Genomic DNA, 6325 nt, shown 5'->3' on the forward strand with positions numbered 1-6325 from the left:
TTTAAGCTCTCTTCAGACTACAATCAAAACATTGGAAGCATGTTTAGGTCTTGATGATGACAAGTATACCATGTACCTAATTTTTATTATTTAGCATTATACATGTTATTCAGATTTTTTATATACATATGATAAATTTAAACACATTTCTGTACTATCTTCTATATTCAATTAACATGTATTATATTATTCATTTGGAAAATGGTACTTGACATGTTAGAAAATTGATTCTAGGTTACAAACAGAGCATAATGAGCATAAGAGAGTCAAAAGAAGTGATTTTAGAGCACGATGAGGAATAAAAAGCTCCCTCGGCATCAAGAATAGAAGAATAGACTAGCTAGGACACCTTACAGCCAATGCTTATGGCCGGTTCTTACAGCCATAAGCCCCTGACATAAGACTTTACGAGCATGCATATGGCCATAAGAAGGAATAACATAATAGACAAATAGAAGAGATTATGGGAATGATTTATGCCCATAAAAGTGACCATAAGGTCAAGCAGAGGGCCAAATAGAGAATCTGATGATTTAGCTCTTCTAGAAATAAGGTGGACAATAACATCCAAATAGAAGACTTTACAGGAGGATCTCATGGCAATAAGATGACTGTAAGGCATGCGATTCCTCATCTCTAGCATCTTACAACCTCCTTCTTAAGCCTGTAAGTTACCCATAAGGAATTAGGTATAAAAGGATTTATAGAGGATTTGGGGGAAATCTTTTGGTTACCAAGTTAAGATAAAAGAGGAGAAGAATTTTAGAGCTCTTCTCTGGCAATCTAAGGATCCTTAGAGCCCCATCCATGGTCTAGGACATCAAGGAAGCTGTCAAGGAGCGTTATTCACAGCATTTGTGGAAGATACATAGGGGTGTATCATCAATCTTAGATGGAGAAGCTTGAGTGAGTTCTATTGATTTTCTTTACTTTCTTTGTCTCATTTGGATTGTTTGATTGCTCTCATGATAGGGATGCAAGTGTATATGCCGATCGCGTAATAAAGTGTGTGGAAGTGCAGAGTGTCGGTCCACAAGGTAGAAAGTGAGTACTAGTAATAACTTTAGATCCCAAAAATAGCCTGAATAATGGAGTGATTTGTGTGTGAACAAGAGCAAATGAAAACAAGAAAATATAGGAAATAGTAGGAGAAAAATCAAGAAGGAAAGCGATGTCCAGGCATAGCACCTCTCTAATCTTATGTCGTACAGATTAATACTTGTCTAAACATGCAATCCTATTTTACTAGAATGATTTCCAGAAATATACAAAACCCTAATTTCTCAGGCGAAGTGCAACTAAATATGTCCAGAGCTGATACAAACATCCACACAATCACATTAACACTCTATGAAACCTTATTGTAGACTAATGATAATCTCTTAAGTAGATAATCTCCTCTTGAAGAGAAATTATCCCTAATCCAAATACAGAGCAAAAATGTAATTTCTCTTAAAATACGCTCTACATGATTGCAAAGAGCTCAGAAATTATCATCAATCCACTTAGAAGGATTGTGGGAGACAAGTCTCCTAGATACCCTAACCAGAGGTGTACCCACAATCCTCTCGAATTATGTTAAGTCTATGCTAGGTGGGAATTTCTTCTCGTCACATAGTAATACAAGATATGATAGCTAAGGTTTTCACCTCATTAGCAATCAAGCATTCAATCACACAATTAGACTCAAATAGATATAATTACAAATAAGGAATCAAATAAAGCATCAAAGATCCAACAACAAAAGTCGAGAAAATAAACCCTAGAGTTCAACTATGCCCAAACATCTACAAATTATCCTCATTAATGAAGGGCAAGTATTCAAGATGCAAAGAATATAGGAAAATATGAGATCCATAAAAACCCCCATTTTCAATACCTAAAATGAAGAGTCACCAAAGAAGCATCAACACACGCCGTCCAGATGACCTTGACAGCTACGATCTTTAATCTCCTTGAATGTAGGACCAAATCTCTCTCCAAATCTCTCCTAAAGTGCTGGAGATTTTACCCTTTTCTTCCTCAACCCTGTCTCCGAGAGTCTCCCCAAAAGAATAGAAATATAGAATAGAGAATGCCCTAGAAATCATCATAAGTTCTATTTATACCTGACTATTTATGGGTTGCTTACGGGCATAAGGACTAAGCCGTAAGGGAGCTAGAGAAGATTATCGCGAGCCTTACAGTATTACTTATAGCTGTAAGCCCTGTATGTAAGGTCTTCTATTTGTGTTGTTGTCCAGCTTACGCTAGTAAGTACTAGAGCGTAAGCTTCATTGTTCTACTTCTTGCGATAGCCCTTACTGGCATATATTGTGGTCATAAGCTGCTTTGAATGGTCTTTATGGGGATACCTACGGGCATAAGACTCACCTGTAAGGTCCTCTAACTTGGCTCTGAATCCCTCTTATGGGCATAAGCATGCCCGCAAGGTCTTTTGGAATTGACTTAAGGCCGTAAGAATGACCATAAGCTGCCCGTAAGCCACTAATGAAATCTCCGCAAGTGTACGGATCATAAGAAGTAGTAGAGTGGTACCCCGTGAGTGGTGGGGTTGTCAGACCACAGGGAATAGACTTCTAGTACTAATTGCTCCTCTAATGTCTAGTAGATCAAGAATTGGTTGGTAGAGTGAATCACTAAACAAGAGTAAAATGATAAGGATGAACCTATCAGGAAGACTAGGATCAAGTTTCAACAACAAGAGAGCAATACCTAGGACAATTCCTAAGTGGCATAGTGTACTGACTTGCTTCTAATGTCTACTAGGTACATCCTAAGATCCTTGTGGGTGCTCTAAAGCAATGTTGCATCTACGGCTATCAAATACACCAAGTTCTGCAAGTATAACTATAGTCTTCGTACACACCAAGTTTTGCAATTATGCGAAGCAATCACAACTATGATAATCCACACATGCCAAGTTTTACACAAGCATTGATGCAAATCAAGCACGCCAAGTTATGCAAACATATGAATAAACGAAAGAATGCATCAGGACTGCATAGAGATTAAAAACAAGTAGTCAAAGTACACTAAGCAACATAGTTCAACATCCCGGGGCACCGTGGACTGGTTAGCCCCTCATGAATTTATACAACTAAGAAGAATGAAGGAATGCATTAAGGTGAGAAATCATGGCTTCCCTTTTACAAGATCTTCTTAGTTGAGCTTCAAAAGTTTCATGGATGAGCTAACTCAACTTTCCTTGCGCCTCCAACTCGACCTTGATCCCCTTAGATGGTGTGGTGAAGCTTGATCATCATCCTCTTAAGAGCTCCCTCTTTTTAAGAAGAAAACTCCTAAATGCAAGATGGGAAGAAACACTAAATCTGGGAGATAAAAAGGAACTTTCGGGCTCGACACGGTCAAAGCACGGTCGTGCTTAAACCATGCTCTTCTTTGGGACTTCTAAGTAAATTGGTTAAGTGTCTGCCAGAGGAAATCATGTGGTGAGCACGACAGTGCTCTGTCCATGCTTTGCTTGAACAAGACCGTACAAGGAGGCTACTGGTTGTGCTTCCCTTGTGAGTAGAGGGTGCTTCATATCAGAGAAAATCACTAAGAGGGAGCACGACCATGCTTTGACCATGCTTAGCTTGGAAGCACCCTCCTGTTTGGTCAGCTACTCAGGCATCTTCAGACAGTGATAATCAAGGGGACAGAGCATGGTCGTGCTCTTCCCGTGCTTGGCTTGGACACTTAGAAAAATCTACATTCTTTGTTTGTTTTGTCCTCAATTTCACTCCTAATTGCTTTGGACCCTAAATTCCTGCACCATGAACAACTATACCCAAAATAGCATCAAATATATCCACAATTTCCTAAAGGACAAGAAAACAAATGAATTGGGAGAAAGAGAAATAAGATATGAATTGCGCTTATCAACCACCTAGTTTGCCTTGCCCTTATTCTAATGATATCGAGAGAGCTCCAAAATCATCCTTTTGGTCTAGAATGCCTCTTTTGACTCTCACTCATCTTTAAGCACTGTCCTAAGCCTGTTTAATACAAAACACGCCATATTTAGCATCGAATTCCACAATATGATTCTAATACATACCAATTGAGTGCACAAATTGATATAAAATACATGAACATTGTACACTCATCATCTCAATTAATGGAGAATCAAATTCCATGGTGTTTGGGTATAGGTAGAACCTATGGTTTATTTTTTGATGACATTGGTTATAGACATTTAATATTGTATCAACCTTTCTATTGCAATATCATGCTTTTGAATTTAATTATGTGTTTATCTTTTCTTGAACTCTATCATACTGAGAGCTACGAGTTTCATGTTTGATTTAGGTGAGTAACAAATCGAGAGAACCACCATGTATATACATACTGTGATTGAAGGGAAGCATGAGTTCGCCTAGAAATCGGGCAGTTTGTAATTAAGATTACTCTCCCCGTGTTTATTCCAAGCAATTTAACATTAGGGTTCCTTGTATAATGCAATCGTAAGGAGTAAGATTCAAGAAGAGATTCCATTTCTTATTCCATATGGGATTGGGGGATTTTGCTTTAAGAAAAGAATTGTCTATTTCTTCAAACCCGTGTTCTCTCAAGAAAGAGTTCCTAAAGTACATTGTAGTCATAGGGGTAGTATGTATTAGCGCTGTATGAGACTAGTTATTGCTCAACTTGAGAAAAGGGGTAATATGATTTAGGAATGCCCTTAGCTCAATTGTGTTTCAATTAGCAGTGCAACCTTGTTTAGAGCTTAATCAAACCCTAGGGAAACCTATGCATGAACGCCTCTCTTGCATGCTTGATTTGCCACTAGTTTATTATAGGTTTTAGTTTTCACTCTTGATTTGACACCTTTGATCTTAGTTTAGGCTAATTAATGAGTCATGAATTAGTACTAGTATTTCCTAGTTCCTAGAGAGATCAATAATCATGTTTTAAATGCACTCTATTACTTGATCAGCACATGTACTTGCATTCATAGCTTACATTACTCTCCATCAACTTTTTTGGCACTGTTACCAGAGATCTTACAAATATAGGAACATTTCTTTTGTCCTCTTTATTTAGCCATTTACTTTACTTTTCTTTTCTTTGTTCATAATACCTTGTGCATTCCAATCCTCGTTTTCCTTGTTAATTCCATATTTCAATCATATCCAATATTAAGAGGGAGTTGATATTCTAGCTGGCAACCATAAATGGCAAAATGGATACTATTGTCAACTAGATGTGTCAGACTCTGCCCAACTAGTTCATGTATCGAAGCAATTAGGAGCACTCATGGATAGAGTCAGAGACGATTGCCTCAGGTGGGTTGCTAGATTAGTTATTTTAGTTTGAACTGAGATAGTCCCATGGTGAAGGGATACCAACTTTGGAAGAAGTGTAAACCATTTTATACAAACCCCTAACATGGATACCATGAAGTCATTCAATTAGCCAGATGAATTTAGGGTTTTATCTGATGTAGGGTTATAGTGTGTATTGTTTGTATTTGTCTTAAACTCTATAATGCTACCTAGTGATGTAACAAATGAACTAACATTTGTTAAAGAGGTTAGCTCAGTGATTGACAAGATAATCTAGTTAGAAATAGATCAAGAGTGGGCCTAAGGAGATATCTAAACCAGGGTCCATAAGAGGGAGCAGGAGGCTTAATCCATCAATCTAGGAATCCCCAAGAGTTGAGCTGAGGAAACTACTTGAAGATTTGGATTATGCATTTTTAGTTGAAAATTCCAAGTTGCCAATGATAAGTGCATAAAATTTACAGACAAACAGAAATAGAAACTGGTAGGAATACTAAAGAAGCATAAAGGAGCAAGTGCCTAGAAGATTACAAACATAAAGGGCATCAATCCATCTTTCTGTAGTCATAAGATTATAATAGAAGATTGATAAGTGTACAACATTCATGTATTTTATATCACTTTGTACACTCATTCGGCATAAATTAGAACCATATTATGGAATTCGATGCTAAATATAGTGTGTTTCACATTCTTAGGCTTAAGGCAGCACTTCAAGATGAGAGAAAGCCAAAATAAACATTCCAAACACTAAATGAAGAAGTTGAATCTCCCTTAGCATCATTTAAAAAAGGACAAGGTAAAACTGGGTGGCTTATATGCAACTTACCGCCTCCCTTACGGCCGTAAGTAAATTCCAGAGAACCTTGTGAGCATTCTTATACCTGCAAGGAGCATTCAGAGCTAATTTAGAGAACCTTATAGGCAAGGCTTACACCCATAAGTATGCCTGTAATGACCATCCAGAGGAGTTTATGACTACAGGTTACGATCATAAAGGCTGTCGCAAGAAGCATCCAAAGGAGCTTTTGATC

The sequence above is a fragment of the Dioscorea cayenensis genome, chromosome 9, assembly GCF_009730915.1.
Source record: "Dioscorea cayenensis subsp. rotundata cultivar TDr96_F1 chromosome 9, TDr96_F1_v2_PseudoChromosome.rev07_lg8_w22 25.fasta, whole genome shotgun sequence".
In the NCBI taxonomy this organism is placed as follows: domain Eukaryota; kingdom Viridiplantae; phylum Streptophyta; class Magnoliopsida; order Dioscoreales; family Dioscoreaceae; genus Dioscorea; species Dioscorea cayenensis.